Source organism: Camelus bactrianus, chromosome 9, assembly GCF_048773025.1.
Source record: "Camelus bactrianus isolate YW-2024 breed Bactrian camel chromosome 9, ASM4877302v1, whole genome shotgun sequence".
NCBI classification, from domain to species: Eukaryota; Metazoa; Chordata; class Mammalia; order Artiodactyla; family Camelidae; genus Camelus; species Camelus bactrianus.
Window position 1 is genome coordinate 77,705,470 of NC_133547.1, and position 20,525 is coordinate 77,725,994.

The following is a 20,525-nucleotide window of genomic DNA, read 5'->3' on the forward strand; positions in this document are numbered from 1 at the left end:
CAAACCAGAATATCACCTTCTACCTCTGAATTGTTTTATCTGGGAACTTCCTAAAATTAGCAGTGCCAGCCATCAAAATAATAATTTTTCATGTTCAATGCATGAATATCAGATAAACGTGAAAGTGCTTTGAAAAGCCACAAAGCACAGCCCACATATGAAGAGTTATTTAACTGTTTCTAAGAGTCACCATTGTGGACAAAGCTTCCTCGAACATATCTAAGCTTCTCTTCGTTTGTGTTACTGCCATCCATCTTTTCCCACTGCTCTCTTGTAGGAGATCCCATGGATTTTTCTGAAACAACCTTTTTCAGGTTCAAAAGGATCTCAGTCCCCTGAAATTAAACAAATCTATCGCTATCCACCCCTTTCCACTTCTTAAACTTTTTATTGAAAACTAATTTACATATGGAAAAACATGTGGTCAATTTTTGCACCTGCATCACCAGCTCTCAGCTCAAGACATAGAGCGTGACCAACTCCCAGAAGCATCTTCAGTCACTGCCCCCAGAGGGTGACTGCCATCCTGACCTCTTTCAGCAACATTGGTGGTGCCTGTTCTGTCCTTTATGTGCATGAGCCTTACCACATACACTCTTCTACGTCTGGCTCCTTCCCCACACGTCTGTGAGGTTCATGCGTACTGCGGTGTGTTCCCATTGCTGCACAGGACTCTACATGTAGAATACCTTCTGTTGGTGAACACTTGGGTAGCTTCCACTGCTTTCATTCTAGCAGATGTTTTTCAGCACACATAGGGGTGTATTTCTGTTGGCTATCTACCTAGGGTAAAATTGCTGGCTCATAGGGTGTACGTTGATAGATATGACCAACTCTATTTTGGTGATCCGCCGCCATTTCGGGACAAGCCCAACAGCTGCAAGCCACAACTTCTGCCTTCTGCAAAACCCACCAATCAGCATTTACTCTTCTGCATACCTCATCTGCGTAAAACCCCTCCCAGGACCTGAGTGAGAACTACTGGAGGGAAAGTTCATCCTACACGCCTGTCTCCCTTTCAGACATGCCCCTCTCTCTTTCAGACACACCCCTTTCACTTTCAGCATACTCACCAATCAGCAGCACTTACCTCTCAGCACCCCTCATTTGCATCAGAACGCACCAATCAGCTCCTACCCCCAGGCATTAAATAACCACACCTCTACGCAAAGAAGCGGGCTCCAGTCTAACTCGGGACCCCTTTCTGCAGGTTTCTGGCAATAAATCTGACTGCCATTAAGCTGTCTCTGATCTTTTCTTTCCCGACATCCCACCCTCTCTTGGTAGTGTCTACTCTGAGATCACATTCTGCAGGTCACATGTCTACAGAACAAGCTTCCTCGCAATGCTGGGATTTGAGCCTACGTTCAGAGTCTGACCTCTTAACCATTAGGCCACACTGTCCCCTGTGTTTCCAAGAACAAAACTCTAGTATATCGTAGAATGTTGAGTGTATTTTGCAATGTAAACCCCCAGAACAGAAACTCTGAACTTAGAGGAGCAGAACATTTTATAATGGTCATTGGGCACGTCTGCTCTTTGCTTCAGAAGGAAACACTACACAATCACTCACTTCTAAGGCTCTTTGCTAGAAATGATCATCTGGTACAAAGTCTCAAGAAATGTGCAAAAATGCGAGAGACCCTAGAGGACTGTCTCCTAACGCTCAGCTGCTCTGGCCTGGAGACGGGGCTCTGGCCACTTGCAGCATCTGCCGCCTCCATCACTGGCAGAGGTGCTGGGACTGTCCACAGAGCCACAGGCCTGGAGATTGGCCTGGAAGGGGGACTATGGTGCCATCTGGAGGCAGCTTCTGAGCTGCTGCAAGGCCAATCTGTGCCAGGCCTGCTGGCCCTGGCCACACTGGGGGCTCTGAGGGCACCAGTGACTGCCACCCTGAGGATCGCACCAAGGCCTCAGCTGAGGCCTCCCAGGGCTCACCCCATTCTCTCCTCTGCCCTTTGCCTCCCCCTCTTTCACCACTACAGAGGGAGGGAGGGAGGGAGGAGGGAAGGAAAGAAGAGGAGAGAAGATAGAAGGCACATTCTGGGTGTGGTCAGCATTTCCTTTTCCCTCCAGTCCCCTTGCTAAACCAGGGACCCAAGGCTCTAACTTTCTTATTTTCAGGTGAGACGGTTCATTCACTATCCAACAAGCATTTACTGAGCCCACATTTCCACCTCGCAGGAGGGAACTTCCTGATGAGGCCACAGAGGTAACCACCGAAGACAGTGGTTAATATCCTCTGAGTTATTCTTCACATAAACAAAGATATGAGCCCACCAGTCTGCAGAGTTCTGGGACTTCTTTTTTAAAATGAATTATAGTTGATTTACAGTGTTGTGTTAGTTTCTGGTGTACAGCAAAGTGAGTCAGTTTTATATATATATATATATATATATATATATATATATATATATATATATAAAACTTTTTTATTATTGGTTATTATAAGATATTGGTTATTATAAGATATTGACTGTAGTTCCCTGTGCTATATATAGTAGGACATTGTTGTTTATCTATTTTACATATAGTAGTTTGTATCTGCTAATCCCAAACTCCTAATTTATCCCTCCTCCCTTTCCCCTTTGGTAACTACAAGTTTGTTTTCTGTGTGTCTCTTTCTATTTTGTAAATAAGTTCATTTGTATCATTTTTTTTAAGATTCTAAATATGTGATATCATATGGTATTTGTCTTTCTCTTCCTGACTTATTTTATTTTCATATGATAATCTCTAGGTCCATCCATGTTGCTGCAAATGGCATTATGTCATTCTTTTCATGGCTGAGTAGTATTCCACTGTGTATATATACCACATCTTCTTATCCATTCATTAGTTGATGGAGATTTAGGTTGCTTCCATGTCTTGGCTATTGTAAATAGTGCTGCTGTGAACATTGGGTGCACATACCTTGTTGAGTTAGAGTTCTCTCTGGATATATGCCCAGGAGTGGGACTGCTGGATCATATGGTAGCTCTATTTTTAGTTTTTTGAGGAATCTCCATACTATTTTCCATAATGGCTGCACCAAACTATATTCCCACCAACAGTGTAGGAGGGTTCCCTTTTCTCCACACCGTCTCCAGCATTTATTACTTGTAGACTTTTTGGTGATGGTCATTCTGACTGGTGTGAGGTGATACCTCATTGTAGTTTTGATTTGCATTTCTCTGATAATTAGCAGTATTGAGCACCTTTTCATGTGCCTATTGGCTATCTTTATGTCTTCCTTGGAGAAATATCTGTTTATGTCTTCTGCCCATTTTTGGATTGGGCTGTTTGTTTTCTTGTTATTGAGTTGCACTAGCTGTTTGTATATTCTGGAAATTAAGCCCTTGTCAGCATGACTTCTTTTTTCACTCACTCATTCAACAAGGCCTCGCAGGCATTTCTCCAGGTGCACACAGAGCTGTCTCGGCAGGTAGGAGCGCTGCTCAGAGAGAAGAACCAGGTCTGGACCTGGCCGGGTAAGAACCCGTCAGTCTTTCCACAAACACTGGTGAACACTCACAAGCCCTGGATACTATTCACAGCCTGAGCAAGAGTCAGAGGGACCTGCACTCAGAGCCCCCAACCCTCCCAGCTGTGTGACCCTGAACTGGTCACTTAACCTCCCTGGGTGCCATCCTGTCGTCCAGTGTGGGGATTAAGTGATAATCTGTGTGGGAGGCTTTGCAGAGAGCGTAAAGGGCCCACAACTGACCAAGCCATGACAATTACCTCAGAAACACACAAGCAAGGGGAACAGCCTAGAGCTTCCACCGCTTGTTTCCAATTTCCCGCAGTCCCCTGGTTTATTCCACAACCAAGACCACTTTCTCCTGATACGTGTATCAAATCACGACTTCTGGAGGACTAGTCTGAAAAGAGGCTGTACTGACCCACTGGCTGGGGTCACCTGAGGCAGCACTTCGGGTCTCTGAACTTGTCTCCTGTCTCTAAAACAGAGAAAAATCCACCCAGTTCCTCAGCTGCCTAGAGGACAAATGAGAAACTTCCTGCAAAAGTGCTTTTTAAACTGGGGCCCCACAAAGCCTCGAGGGAATCGTGTTGGGTACAGGCTGTGGCCCCATCAGGAGGTTCCCTCCTGCGAGGGTGGAAATGTGGGCTCAGTAAATGCTTGTTGGACAGTGAATGAACCTTCTCACCTGAAAATAAGAAAGTTAGAGCCCTGGGTCCCTGGTTTAGCAAGGGGACTGGAGGGAAAAGGAAATACTGACCACACCCAGAATGTGCTTCCTGTCTTCCCTCTTCTCTCTTCCTTCCCTCCTCCCTCCCTCCCTCCTCTTTTTACTCAACACACATACTCTCTCCTGTCTTTTCATGGGGAGAAGAGAGAGTAACAATGAGACTGACAAGAGCTCCTCATTTTTGCACATATTTCGCAGTTTTCAAAGCACTGTCACGTGATCACATCTATTTTCTCTTTTGACCATTGATACTAAATTTAAACTAGGCCATCCTGTTTCATCTGACAACCTAATACTCAGCTGCTGGGAGACCTCCCTCAGCACCGACAGGCCCCCACCCTGGCCCGGGCCCTCCCAGGGATGCCTATTTACGTTTTTTTCTGGAATTCATTGATCCAATCTTCAGAAACGGCCCCAGCGCCCCATGAAGTCAGCTCTGTGCCAAATTCTCTGGGGCTGAGATGACCTGGCAGGGTCTCCCCTGGAGAACCTCCCGCTCAGTAGGAGAGGGGGCACATCCGTTAGCAACCTTGTTACCAGGTAGGAAGTGCCCAGTACATCAACAATGTGAAAACTGAGGCCTGAAAAAAAAAAGTTATACGGTGTCTATAAAGTCAGACAGCACATTTGAAAGCACATCTACAATTTTTGCCATCCTTCTCTCTTCCCTAAGGGTTTCCCTTTTTTCCAGCCCCCTCTTCCCACTTCTCCTTCCCAAGTTTACCTCTAGACCAACCCTAAATACCCTGAATGTGTGGAAGTAGAAGGCTCTCAGTATTTCCCTCTCTGGGGGCCATTCATTCTCTATTTCAACAGTGGCTTTTGTGTGTCAAGCCCTGGGCAGATGCACTGAGATCACCACGTCGGTCCTGTGGGTCCCTGCTCATCAAGGAAGGCTTGCCTTCCCCTTCTTCCCTCCCTCCCCTCCCTCCCTCCCTTCCTTCCTCCCTTCTTCCCCCCATCCTTTCCCATAGTGTCTGTCCACTCACTAAGTGCGGCTCCGCACTAGGTGCTGAGGTCACCCCTCTGACCTCCTTGCTCTGGTGGGGTTCTCAGGAAGACCCTCGCTGTCACAAAGGAAAGGATGTACCCTCGTCTTCCCTCCTCTTTGACCTGATTTCAGAGCAAAGAAAAAGAGAACCTCTAACCTAAGGGGCGTTTTCCTCCTGGTGTTGGAGCAAAATCATTTCACAAGCCAGCCCGCCCTCTGCTGGCCAGAGTTGGGGACCGGCCGTGTTTGTGTCACAAAACTCTCCCTGAAGAAGCGGTGCCCCCACGTGCTCGGGAAGCGTTGTCTCCCGCAGCGTCGCTCCGCCCTCGCTCTCCCCGGCCACCTGGGGCAACCCTCCCTCTAAGACCGCCTCCTCCTGGAACCTTCCCCCCAGCCCACCTCAACTCGTGTCTTTGCGGTTCTCCACACTTCCCACCTGGTAACAAGGTTGCTAACGGATGCGCCCCCTCTCCCTCCTACTGAATGGGAGGTTCTCCAGGGCATACTCTGCCAGGTCATCTCGGGCCCAGAGAGTCTGACACAGAGCTCTCTTCCCGGGGACGTTTGGGCCATTTCTGAAGACTGGATGAATGAATTCCAGAAAAAAACCGTAATTAGGCATTCCTGGGAGGGCCTGGGCCGGGGGCCTGCTGGTGCTGAGGGAGGTCTCCCTGAGACAGGGTGTTACGTTTCAGATGAAACACAGAACGCCCCAGTTACATTTTAACTTAGGATAAACTGAGGTGGGAAGCCCCATGGAAAAGACCAGGGGGACCCCCAGGTAGAGCCACTACTTTCTTGCCAGCGCCATCCGGTTCCCTGTCGCAGCAGCATTATCTAGCTTTTTTGCCTGTATAAAACGGCTTCCTTCCAGGAAAGCAGAATTTACCCCTAAGATTCTATTGGTTCCCTGAGCTCACTCCTGATTGGTCCATTTCCAAAAAGCTCGTTCCTGATTAATCAACTTTGTTACACCTTATTTGCATACGATGTTGCAAAGTCTAGACTGGCAGCCTATAAAAGCCTGTGTAAACCTACAGATGGGGTCCGAAGCTTGGAGAGTTAACTCTTCTGGGTCTGCCAGCATAATAAACTTGAGTTCTCCAACCCTCTGAGTGCTGCTTGGTCTCTTGTCAGGATCCAGGCTGCTGTCACAACTGAGCTGTAACACTTTGCTGCAATAAAACAACACATTTTTTAAACTTTTTTTTTTTTTGGTATAAGTATGTTCCAAATATTGCACAGTACATACATACTGAAGCTAAAAAATGTCTTTGTTGTTTATCTGAAATCTGAATTCAACTGATGTCCTGTATTTTATTTGCTAAATCTGGCCATAAGGAACCATCTGGACAAGGTGGGGGCAGGCTGGAGGGAGGCTGGGCAGGCAAGTCCACAGACAGGTTGGGACAGGGCAGAGGATCTGTGTCTAGATCCAGCCTGGGGCCACAGGGAGGAGAACAGGAAAGCAAACGTCTCATTTTTTCCTGGAATTGGCATCCACGTCATGGTGGTGAGGTGGGAGTGAAAACAAGGAGAACCTTGCCTGCTCTCAAGGCTCTGCTCCAATGGGCCTCCCTCCCCAGTCTTCCCTTGGGGCTCCCAGCACACACCCACTAGCAACACTGTTACCAGGGGGGAAGTGACAAACACACAGAAAATACAAATACATTTTACAGATGTGAACACTGAGGCCTAAAAAAAGTTACAGCATCTCTCCAAAGTCACACAGTACATTTGAAAGCCATGGTCTCAAACATATGCCGCTTTCACCATCCATCTCTCTTCCTGCTGTGTCTCCCTTCCTTCCTGTCCCCTCTTCCCAGTGGTCCTCCCTTCAGTGTCTTCAGACTTGCATCTGCAGGACACACCAGCACGTACCATACCCTTAAGGGCAGAAGTTGGTCTCCTCTGTGTTTCCCCCAAGACACCTAGAAGGTATCAATAATTGGTGGGAAATGAATAATGGATTTAAAGAGAAGTGGTAACCTGGGAGCGCCTGACTCATCGGTAAATGGGACATTAACCAAGCCTACCTTATAAGGTAGTTAATTGGCGTAAGGCCCCTCGAATGAGGCCAGGCAATAACGGTCCTGCTGCATTAATGTCAACGCTTACTTCACAATGACTGCTGAAACGCTGCTCCCTGAGACGTGTGGCTGCTGGCGTTTTTCCTGGACTGGTACTACATTCCAGTTCTTTCCCACATTTAATGGCACCTGTGACAATCACAAGACATTTGGGGGAGATTTCCTTCACTTTCTGAACAAGGGTTCAGCTGGGTCCTGTGAATGTGATTTGGTAGCACATTCTCTCAGCAAAATAATCTCTTGGCCCCATTTCCCCGTGACCATAGCTGTGCATCAATGTTTCTAGCAATATTAGAGCCCATTTATAATGATTTATGGTAATTACGTTGGACAAGAGTTTGATGGCTATTAGGCCTCTTTATTTGGCTGAGAAACATTTGAAGCATGAAGCTGTGTGAGACAGCCCCAGCGCCATAACGAAACATCCTTGTATTTGGAACCAATTTACAGTGTCATTTTTGATATTACAGATTATCCATCTTCGGATTCCAAGTCCTTGCTATTGGTGTTCTGCTCTGGTATCAGGAGGACAGCCAGCGGTGGGAGGACAGCCAGCTGCCCCTGGGAGCGGGCAGCTGGGCTAGTACCGGACCTAGGAATTGAATTCCCAGGGACACCGGTGTCACCCAACACTCAGCTTTTTCACTAGCACCTTTCTACCCCTTGTTTGCAGTGAGATCCTAGGACAAATGTAAATACCATCTCTAGTCTTGCCTCGGTGTCCCCTCCTCTTGCCATCACTTGCAGAGTGAACAGGACAGCCAGGACTGCCACCCGGCCAGCACACACCAGTATCAGCTGTTTGGGGCTAGCATTCATGCCAAACCTGATGTTTGGTATTTGAATATCATTCCTGAATAAAATAACCATGAAATTATGACAAATAAGAATCTCTCAGGCTGTGACTGTGCCATGCCAAAACAGCTGGATTAAAAAGTAAAAACTTAATCAACAGCCCAGATGTTTAATTTTCCACAATGACAAATAGAACACATTCATCTGCATTTTTTCTCCACTTTCCATCTAAATGTTTCAGTGTAGATTTATACTCTGGCTTTTTTCCAGATCTCTGCAATCTGCCCGCACAAACACCTGAAGAGATGTTTTTATATATGCCCATTTTTATAAGCACAAGAAAAGTAAATGCTGCCCAGGAAGACCTGAAGTAAGGCTGTGAAAGCTGGAGACTGACCTACAGCCACAGCCAGTGGGTGTCCTGACTCCCCCTGCACGGGCTTAGGGGCCCATCCACTGTGTCCAGGGCCCCCTGGGAAGAGGTCTTTCTCTGAAAGCAAGAGCCAGCAGGTGCCATGTGATTTGTTTGACCATCGTTTTAATGAGAATTAACAATAAGGGAGCGCTTACTGGGTTAAGGAGCCCAGGGCTGCCTGAGCCTGGCAGGTCCGATTCATTTATCCTGCTCTTTGTTTGGAAACTCAGGTTGACTTTAATGATGAGAAATAAAGTGGCTTCCAGGAGTCTCTCTTGGCACTAATGGTGCCTGGGCACCCTTTCTTTAAATAGACATTGATATGCAAGAACACCTTTGTCATCTGAACGCCCATGGACCAAATTTTGGACACTTTAACTGCTCTTGGTAATTGGATTCTGTAAAACTCCAGCCATTTCACTGTCTCCATTGAGGGGGCAAATTCATTGTTTTAATATCTACTGGTAAACTTAGGGTGTTACTTGCACAGAGGAAACCCATGAAACAGAAATTGGAGATAAGGATGGAAACACTCCTTCAGTGTTTGTGCGGGAGAGTTCAGAACTTGACTCTCCCTCTGTTTCTACCTCTGCCTGGGCTGGGGGAGTGCACGTGGGAAAGTGGTGAAAGTTCAGTCCGACACTGGTGGTTTTGGACCATCTGCTCTCTGTCTCTACCAAGGCTGGGACAGGAAGCCGTTTATGGGGGCCTGGGGAAGGTGGTGACTCCAGCCTCCGCCTCAGAGAGATGGCACTAACCCCTTAAGGCCAGGTGCCCACCTAACTCCCCTGGTCCAGAGGCCAGGGTCTGGGGAGGCTAAGGGAGCAGCTTTCTGCTTTAGTTAACTAAGCACCCTCAGTACTGGCCTATGTCCTGGCTCCAGCCTGTGGACCGTGGGTACCCAGCATCCCAGAGCCCTCAGCACTCCCTCCCTGCCACTTCCATCCACACCCATAGCCAGATGTTTCCTCTGAGCCGAAAAGTCAAAATTCCAGCTGCCTTCCCGACATCTCCACATGGATGAGTTGAGCTCAACATATTCAAACCAAATCTGGTGCTTCCCTCACCTGCCCCCACCTACTCCCTTTCCAGTGTTCCCTTTCTCCAGGAAGGACCCTCTGACCTTCCAGTGCATAAGCCAGGAACCTACAAGTCACCTGTGCCCCCTTGGAGACACCTCCTTATCCTTGTCTGACCCACGTCCCTAAGGACAGACCATATCCGTCAGTGGCACTGGCACACTTCCAACCTCCAGGATCTGCATGAAGAAGCCAGGGGAAGCCGTCCTTCTAAGCCGGGCAGGCTGGGATTGCCAGAAAGCTAGACCTCTTCAGGAGCAGCCATCGACCTGAGACTGATACCTCCCTCATCCCTCTGAGATGGGTGTCTTATTTCACCCAGTTTCCCACAGGAGTGAGCTCCAATTGCCCAAAGGCGAGATGCACTTCATGCGCTTGCAATGTGTAAGGTTGTAGAGGGGCCCTGTGCTTGGCTGAATACTCTGCTGTCATCATTCTGAATTTCTCAATAATTTAGGAGCACAAGGCCTCACATTTCCATTTTGCACCAGCTCTGCAAATTACACAGCTGGTCCTGCCCAAGGGGTAGCTGTCTTGAGAAGACACTGGCTCCCTTTCCTTCTTCCTTCCCTGTCTCCCTTCCTCACTTGCCTGTTGGTATTTCTTGAGCCCCAAATAAACTACTTGAACTCAAATCCTTGTCTCAGGCTCTGCTTCTGGGTGAAGCTGATCCATGACCCCTTCATATCCATTTCTCCAAAATCTGTCCACTGCCCTCAGTTTATCCTCACTCGCCATGACACTTTCTGTCTCCTGGACCACTGTGGTGGCTTCCCAGCAGTTCTGTCCACGTCCACTCTTTTGTCTCCAATTCCTTCTCCACAGTGGCCAGAGGGTGCGTTGGTTTGTTGGTACAAACATAAAACTAATCATGTCACTTTCTTGCTTGAAACATATCAGTGGTTAATTGCTGAAGCTGGGTGATAGTATGTGGGATCTGTGATCTTACTACTTATGTCTATGTTTTTAAAATTCCATAATAAAAGCTAAATTAAAAACAAAGTCTCAGTTACTTCCCAATGCTTTTATGAGAACAGACAAAATTGCAGTGGCCCATGAGCCCCTGCATGAGCTGGTGGCCCTTGCTTTTTTGTTCTCTGTACATAAGCTATCCTGGACTTTCTTTTCCTTAGATGCACTTTGCTCCTTTTGGCCTCAGGGCCTTTGCACATGTTGTGCCCTCTGCCAGGAGTGCCTTCTCTCCTCATACTCTTTGCTCCCTTCTAATACCTCTTTGTCTAGTTACCTAACATCTCTGTGGCCCAGTTTTTCCTCATCTGTAAAACCAAGATGATGAAAGCAACTACTTCACAAGGTTTTCTCATCAGATTGCTACTAAGATAAATGTGCCTGGCACAAAGCAAATCATCAAAAAAAAAAAACCCAAACAAACAGCTATTCATAGTATAAAAATAACACTGCTTCCTCCAAGATTTGAGTAAAATTGACAATCCAGGAAGTCAGGCCATGTTTATTCTGTGGCTCCAGATGCCCTGAGTTCTCTTGGTGTTTGCACCTGAAGGCCAGCCAGACGCTGTCCACCCACCCTCCACTCATTATGGTAAGAACCCAGAGAACCTTGAAGTGTGATTATCACATGCTTAGGGGACCCAAGACAAGCAATGTCTTTCAGTGAATCAGAAGCCCTGAGGCTATGCCAGCCTGCTCAGCTGGTTCCAGCCAGGTGCTGTTGGCCTTTGGGGAGCAATACAGTCAATCAGGTTCAACCTGGGGTTATCAGAATTAACCAGATATCAAACACTTCCTCTCTGAATCAGCCAGCTTCTTGACCTGCTACGTGGCCATCTGATTATGGTTTAATTGGGTATCACCCATGTCCACAGAAATCCCAAAGAGCATCACGTGCTGGAATTAGGAAGGAGAGAGAGCAGCCCATGGTTCCTGCTATAGACTGAATGTTTATGTCCCCGCAAAATTCATATGTTAAGATCCTCATTCCCAATGTGACAGTATTAGGAAGTAGGGCATTTGGGAGGGGATTAGGTCATGAGCATGGAGCCCTTATTAAAAAAAAAAGACCCCAGAGAGCTCCCTTGACCCTTTGGCCATGTGAGGTTACAGAGAGAAGGCTGCTGTCTATGCAGCAGGAAGCAAACCCTTACAGACACCAAGTCTGCCAGCACTATAATCTTGAACTTCTCAGCCTCTAGAACTATGAGAAATAAATGTTGTTTAAGCCAGCTAGTCTATGGTCTTTTTGTTATAGCAGCCTGAATGGACTAAGACAGTTACCAAATGCTCAGTAATGTCCAGCACCTACGCCAATACTTTGAGACCTTTGGCATCCCATTGATTCACCCCAAAGTTACTCTTCTTAGAATTTCTGTGGTTCAGAAGAGTCTGGAAACTTGCTCAAGGTCACACAGGCAAGATTCAAAACAAGATTTGCCTGCCCTAAACCTGAACTCCATCTCTAAGGTTTAGTAGCTCCTAAACTCAAGATTTCTGGGCCCCATCCTCTCCCACCCTTATTCAATAAATCTAGAGGCAGGCCTGAGAATTTGTATTTTAAGAGTTTCCTGGATGACTCTAAAGATCAGCTAGGTTTGAGAACCATTTCTAGAGAGCCACTGTATTTCCCCAAATCTAAACAAAATGGCCCCATGAAGCTCAGTTTGTGACCTGGGCCCAATTTCACCACTCCCTGTAAACAGTCAGTTACCAGTCTATTTCGAATCATGCCTGCGCTTATTTTAAATCAAGTCTTTAAACATCTCAATATGTTAAGTCCTTTACTTATTGACTAAATCTCTGCCCTAAGATAGCATTTATTCTGCGACTAGGTACACTGTGGACCCTTCCAGCCCTGTGCCCTCTGTCATGCTGTAATCTCCTAGAAACAGAAATTGAGCATCTGTCATCTCATCCTGTGCAGAAAGACACTTAATATGTGCCTCAGCCCAGAACACATGGCTTGATAGGAAAAGATGTCTGCCTTGTTGTCCTCCAATTTTAGTTCCTAGAATTCTGTAGGCTCCTTTCTGGCAGAAAGATTAGACCAAGGGCTGCTTTAAAGACACAGTTCTATGCCCTCCAAGGCATTAAGAGACTGGAATCATTCAGGAGCTTTCTAGAGCAGAACCATCTCTGCAGTCAGAGCTGCAAGTCTGAACCAATTTAGGAGAGAAGTTGCTGCTTATGAGAAAGAGACTTGGCTGAGCTTATAAATGGATTTTTTGTTTCATGAACTTCTTTTCCTGCCTCTGATTTCAGAACTGGAGCATGCTACATTATGCTTCTAACAAATGCCTTTCCCTATTCAAAAACTGCTTACAATAAGAACCACTTTTAATAAGTCAAGGAATTGATCTAAAGAGTGGCTTATTTCATACAGGCTATATTTCTCTCTATTTAAACAGTATAAACCCTCTTTTTCTACTATATCCACAGAAAGCCTCAAGAAGCAATAACTTAATAGCTAAAATAAATGTTTCAATTATCTGTTCAAAAAATAATAATATTGCTGTACTTAAATGTTTAAAAATAAATTGCTGACTCTTTTGTGAGGCGAACGTGATAATGCTGACTCTTTTGATGAGTCTTTTCAGAGATGGCCAGAAAAGATACTAAAAATGTCCCATAGAATTATTAAAAAAAAAAAAAACCCGGCAGATAAAATGATTATGACAGTATAAATGATGACAAAACATTTTAATGAAGAGCAGAACTTAGTCAGTTAACTCTTGTCTACACCATGTCAAGAAATCTGTTTGATCTTTTGCTACTGAATTGTTTTTTCCTAATAAGTTGATTCAGTTTGCCAGACTGGCATCAAGACGGTACGTGTACCAATTTCTGTTAGTGCAGTGAACTCAGTCTCTGCATGTATGGCAGAGACGATTATGTGTGGCATGTGGTAGCCTTACTGGTCTGGACATCCCATCATTTGGTCCCAGGGACCAAAGACATGCCAGATCCCTGCCCAAGGATTTAGCTACTGTGACCTTTTTGTTAGGGTCACTAGACAGACACTAAATGGACATGAACCAAAAACACACAGGAAGGGGCACAACTGGTGGAGACAGGCAGAGAGGCTTCACCAAGAGGGGACTTTGCAGCCATGTCTTGAAAGATAAGAGAACAACTGGCAGATCATATTGCCTCAGGGACCCAATTAACCAGCTAGAGAAAGAAGGAAGTAAGGAAAGAAGGAAGAAAAGAAGGGAGATATCAAGAAAGAAAAAAAGAAAGCAGGCAGGGGGAGAGACATAGATATTGATATATGGGGATCCCCAGCAAAGAAAGGTCCTAACCAGTAATTCTTCACAGAAATCTCCTATAGAATTGACCTCAGAGAGCTGATAAATACTTCTAACGCTGTATTTCTCAAAGAACTCTAGGGTTCTGCAAGGTATCAATAGGGGCTCTGTGAAAGACCATGATTCAAAAAACAATAATAGAGGGAGGGTATAGCTCAGTGGTAGAGCACATGCTTAGCATGCACAAGGTCCTGGGTTCAATCCTCAGTACCTCCATTTAAACAAACGAACAAATTACCTCCCCACTAAAAATTTTTTTAAAACAATAATAAATATTATTTATGAACTTCACATGCCTTATGGTAAAATGATGGACCAAAAAAGATAAAGTATGACCCCCCCCAAAATTAAAGTAGATCAAAAGGACCTGTGCAATTTTTGTATTGAGCTACTTAATAGGCAAAGGTAATGGGAGATATATAAGATTCTTTTATCAAAAAAGAAGAAAATGTATCAAATATAAGAAAATCTTACCATACTAAAATTGAACTTTGATCTTACAATATAGGTCATGGTAGGAGACTCTCTGGTGGGAAAGTATAGCCAGTTACTGTTATTCTAAATAAATGTATGATGTTTACAGTTTTTATTTAATATATAATTAATAGATATTCATTGAAGAAAATATGGCAACCCCAGACAATCAGAAAGAAAATAAAATTCTTAATAAATCACACCTTGGTTTATGACATATGCAAGCATCTGCAGAATACTTTTTCTGATACACAGAATCATGGCTCAGTGTTGTCTCCAGAACCCTCAAAGAAAGACTAAAGCTTTCCAAGAAGGTATAGTGTAGTGGACTCTGGTGACTGCTCTGCCACTTACTACGTAACACTAGGCAGATCCACCTCTCCGCACCTCTGTGCCCTCATCTGTGAAACTGGGATAGGAACAGTACCTACCTGAGGGCTTATGAAGACTAAATGAGCTACAATGAGTTCATGCTGTACAGCACAGGGAAATATATTCAATATTTTATAGTAACTTACGGTGAAAAAGAATATGAAAATGAATATATGTATGTTCATGTATGACTGAAGCACTGTGCTGTACACCAGAAATTGACACGACATTGTAAACTGACTATACGTCAATAAAAATATATATTTAAAAAATCTGTTATTATCTATAGAAGTCATTTTAATGGTATAGCTCAGTTCTTGGAAGATTGATAATATACAGAATTCACGTTTGATAACTCTCATTTATCTAGGAGAGTTGATTAACCAGGGTGCTGCCTTCTTTGACCATATCAGGTAACAGAAAATTTATTGTACTTGGTGTTGTTCAGGCATACATTAGAAAGGATAGTTAACATCGCTATGGGTAGCTTAGTATAGACACAGATGGATAGCTACAGAAGTAGTTATAGATCAATACGCATACATGGGTATCAATTTTCCCAACTCTGTGCATTGAGAGGGCCTCATAGCAACAAACACATCCAATGTTGAGATCTTATTTTCTAAGCACCATTCTCCAACAAGAGAAACCAGGGCTCTTTGGAGAAATAGCTGATTCTAGGTCTGGAGTTGGGAAAATACAAGATAAGCCCGGAGCATCTTGTTATACCAGAAAGTACTCAAAAAAAAAAAAAAAAAAGAGAGAGAGAGAGAGAGAGAGAGATGTCAAAGGGACACAGGAGCCAACTTGAGAGAACTCCCAATGGGCAAGACTGGAAAAATTTAAGCAATAAAGTAAATAACAGTATTAGATTATAACCCAAAACATAAAAATAAATATACATGAGTTCATACTGAATAAATAAATAAGGGAGAAGAGAAAAATCTTTTGCAGAAGAATTTATATTGATACTCCTCCCCTTCACAAAGTGGAGCTTAACCTCTACCCCATACCAAAAATGGACTATACTTAGCGATTTTCTTCCAAAAAATAGAGTGTTCTGGGGGAGAAGTAGGGAGAAACTTTACGGTAGAGAAACATGGCAAACACTCCCAGGTGATTAAGATTAGCACCAAAAATGATGTCATGTTGATAGCATGTACCTTGTAGGATGTGAAGAAAAGGGTACTTCCTTACTGTGATAAAACCACCCTAAAAACCCATAACTCAAAAAGTGAGAAAAACATTAAACAAACTCAAATCAAGGGAGAGTCACTAAGTAAATGATCAGTACTTCTCAAAACTGTCATAGTCAGGAAAAACAAGGAATGACAGAGAAACTGTCATAGACTAGAGGAGAGTAAGGAGGCATGACGGCTGAATGTAATGTGATATCCTGGATGTTACTCTGGAACAGAGTAAAAACATTAGTAGCAAAACAAGTGCAACCAGAATAAAATCTGGAGTTTAGCTGATAGTAATGTACCAAGGCAAGTCTTAGAGTTGTGACAGAATTACCATGGTAATGTAAGATGTTAAAAGTCAGGGAGACAAGGTGAAAGGTTTATGGGAACTCTCTACACAACCTTGCAAGTTTTCTGTAAATCTAAAAATATTCTGAAATACCTTATGAACCCCACCCTCCCTCCCCAAAAAGATGGCCAAATATTTGTTTTCTTCTGGGTCTCTGCTTAGTTAGTGACTCAGGAGAGTTTGCTCCTTATTTGAGTGTCTGGATTGATCAATAGTGAGTGTCCCTGTTTCTCTCCATTTTTGCCCTTTCAGCCATTTTTTTAATCCAAATTATGTTAAAATAAATTTTTAAATATTTTTGAGATATATTTCAAGTGCATAGGTAAATCAACTACCTTGTTTCTTTCATAAGTTTATTTTATAAATCCAATGGGAAGAACCACAATATTCTTCTAATGTGGTTCTAGGGTATTATATTCTTAATGTTTGTTACTCACAATCCCATTGTCTTCAACACTTTGGCACTGAATTTATTATTTTATTTTTTAAAAATAAAAGTGGAATCCAGAATTTCTCATTTATCAGTTTTTGAAGAACAATAGAAATGACTGTGAAGCAACTACAAGTTTGAGGTCTGATGGAAAGATTAATAATAAATCAATACTACATTTGCTAATTTGCCAAGTTTGAAGTGGATTTTTTTAATTAAATGGAAACTGTAGAGAAAGAATTTTTAATCCCATTAAATGCCACAGAGGCATTTCTTCTGCACTTAGTGGCTGGAATACATTTAAATTTTCCAAAGGTTCCTTTAGTGGCTTTTGTCATGTTCTTTTATTTTCTTTTTTTCATATTACAGCTTATTTTATTTCATTTTAAAATTTTTTAATTGATATAATTGATTTACCATATATGTTTCAGTGTATAATATAGTGATTCAGTATTTTTATAAATTAAAAAAGGTCATCAGATAAGTCTAGTTACCATCTGTTACCATACAAAGTTATTACAACATTATTGAATATATTCCCTGTGTGATACACTACATCCCTTAACTATTTTATAACTGGAAGTTTGTACCTCTTAATCTCCCATACCTATTTTACTCATCCTCCTCACAATCCTCCTCTTTGGCATCCACCAGTTTAGTCTCTGTGTCTGTCCTTCTGTTTTGTTATGTTTGTTATGTATGTTTTCTGTTTTGCTTTTCAGATTCCACTTATGAGTGAAATCACATGGTATTTGTCTTTCTCTGACTGACTTATTTCACTTAGCGTAAAACCATGTAGGTTCATCTTGGATGGACTGCAAATGGCAAGACTTTATTCTTTTTTATGGCTGACTAATATTCTATTGCTAATATTCTAATATAGCTGACCAATATTCTACATATACATATACACACACACAATGGAATATATGTGTATATATACCACATCTTCTTTACCCATTTATCTGTTGATGGACACTTAATTTGCTTCCATATCTTGGCCATTGTAAATAAACCTGTAATGAGTTAGAGGTTCATATATCTTTTCAAATTAGCTTTTTTGTTTTCTTCAGAAAAATACTCAGAAGTGGAATTGCTGGATCATATGGTATTTCCACTTTTAATTTTTTGAGAAATCTCCATACTGTTTTCCACAGCGGCTGCACCAATTTACATTCCCACCAAAGGAGAATGAGGGTTCCTCTTTCTCCACATCCTTACCAACACTTGCTATTTGTTGTCTTTTTGATGATAGCCATTCTGACAGGTGTGAGGTAGTCTCTCATTGTGGTTTTGGTTTGCATTGCTCTAATAATTAGTGACATTGAACATCTTTTCATGTGATTGTTGACCATCTGTGTTTTGTTTTTTTTTTTGGAAAAATGTCTATTCAGGGATCCAAGATGGCAGAGTAGAAGGAGCTGGAGCTCACCTCCTCTCACAGACACACCAAGATCACATCTAACTGCAGAACAACTCATGATAAAAAACAAAAAGACTGGAAACTACCAGAAAAAGATCTTCTTTAGCTAAAAGCTTAAAGAGAAAACCACAATAAGACCAACAGGAAGGGTGGACTCATGATACAATCAGGCTTCACACCCCCAGGTTGGCAACCCACAAACTGGAGAGTCATTATATTGCAGAGGTTCTCCCATGGGAATGAGAGTTCTGAGTCTCATGTCAGGCTCCCCAGCCCGGGGGTGGTGGGGAGAGGGGTCTGGCACTAGGAAGAGGAGCCCCCAGAGTGTTGGGCTTTGAAGGCCAGCAGGGCTTGACTGGAGAAGCTCCATGGGACTGGAGGAAATAGAGACTTTACCAGAGACATTACACTTAAGGGTTGCACAGAAAATCTCACCCTTGCTGGGACCAAGGGCAAAAGTGGTAATTTCATGGGACACTGGACTAGACATTCCTGCTAATCTTGGGGGTCTCCTGGGGAGGCATGGGGCAGCTGTAGCTCACCCTGGAGATATGAACACAGTGGAAGACATTTGGGGGTGTTCACCTGAGTGAGCTCTCCTTCTGGGAGGCTGGCAAATTGCTTGGACATTAGCACTGAGACTTGGCCCCACCCAGCAGCCTGGGACACCTCAGGCCAAACAACTAACTAGCTGGGGACATATTCCCCACCATCAGCAGACAGACTGCCTAAAGATGACTCCAAAGCTGCATCTAGACACGGCCCTGCCCACCAGAGGGCCAAGACCCAGCTCCACCCACCAGCAGGCAGGCACCAGTCCCTCCTGCCAGGAAGCTTGACAAGCCTCTGGAAGAGCCTCACCCACCAGGGAGCAGACATCAGAAGCTAGAAAACTTTCATCTTGCAACCTGCGACATAAGTCTGCAAACATAGAGCCAGAAACTACCCTAGGATCAGCTGGCCACAAGCCTCTAGGTGATGAGAGGGGAATGTGCTGCTGAGATGCATAGGACGTCTCCTACAGAGGACCACTTCTTCAAGGTCAAGAAACGTAACTAACCCACCACACACATAAAAATACAAATAGAAATTCAAACAAAATGAGGCAACAAAGGCATACATTCCAGACAAAGGAACAAGATAAAATCCCAGAAAAAGAACTAAGTGATGTAGAGATAGGCAATCTACCTGAGAAAAAGCACAGAGTTAAGATCATAAGGATGATCAGAGATCTCAGGAGGAGAATGGATGAACAGAGTGAGAAGATAGAAGTTGTTAGCAAAGAGATAGAAAAAATAAAGAACAACCAAACAGAGATGAAGAATACAGTAACCGATAACCACTATATATAAACATAGATTAAAAAACAAATTTCTTCTGTATAGCACAGGGTACTATATTCAATATCTTATAATAACCTTTAATGAAAAAGAATATGAAAATGAATATATGTGTGTGTATATATATATACATATATATATGCATGTCTGGGACATTGAACTGTACACAGAAATTGACACATTTTAACTGACTATATTTCAATTAAAAAAAAGAAGAATACAGTAACTGAAATGAAAAATACACTAGAAGGAACAAAAAGTAGACTAAACAGGGCAGAAGAATAAATCAGTGAGCTGGAAGACAACGTAGTGGATATCACTACCACAGAACAGATAAAAGAAAAAAGAATAAAAGGAAATGAAGATAGATTGAGACCTCTGGGACAACATAAAGTGCACTAACATTCACATTATTGGGGTCCCAAAGAGAGAAGAGAGAATGGACCTAAGAAAATATTTGAAGAGATAATAGCTGAAAACTTCTCTAACCTGGGGAAGGAAGTAGTCACCTAAGTCTAGGAAGTGCACAGAGTCCCATACAGGATTAACCCAAAGAGGAACACACCTAGACATATTATAATTAAAATGTCAAAAATTAAAGATAAAGAGAGAATATTAAAAGCATCAGGGGTAAAACAACAAATAACATATAAAGGAACTCCCATAAGATGATCAGCTGATTTTTTCAGGAGAAATTCTGCAGGTCAGAGGGAGTGGCATTATATATTTAAAGTGATGAAAGGGAAAAACCTACAACCAAGAATACTCTATCCAGCAAGGCTCTCATTCAGATTTGACGAAGAAATCAAAAGATTTACAGACCAGCAAAAGCTAAAAGAATTCAGCACCACCAAGCCAGCTCTATAACAAATGCTTAAGAAACTTCTCTAGGTGGAAAGGAAAGAGCCACAACTAGAAACAAGAAAATTGCAAAATGGAAAAGCTCACTGGTAAAGGCAAACATACAGTAAGTGTAGGAAATTATTCTCAAATTAGTAGGAAGGGTAGACAATAGTAGAAAAATATCTATTCAGATCCTCTATTTTTTATTGAGTTGTGTTGTTTCTTTTTTCATCTCCCATTCAGTAGGCAGGCTTTTTGTTTTGT

At 43.2% G+C, this 20,525-nt stretch overlaps 1 long non-coding RNA gene across 1 annotated transcript in view; it reads right to left on the bottom strand.

Moving 5' to 3' along the window:
• Nucleotides 1-6,443: 6,443 nt before the first annotated feature.
• The window catches only part of LOC141578687 (uncharacterized), a 42,075-nt gene continuing 27,993 nt past the window's right edge, over nt 6,444-20,525 (bottom strand). Inside the window, exon 2 of the long non-coding RNA XR_012509307.1 lies at nt 6,444-7,406. This is a non-coding gene — a long non-coding RNA (uncharacterized LOC141578687). The remainder of the gene's footprint in view (nt 7,407-20,525) is intronic.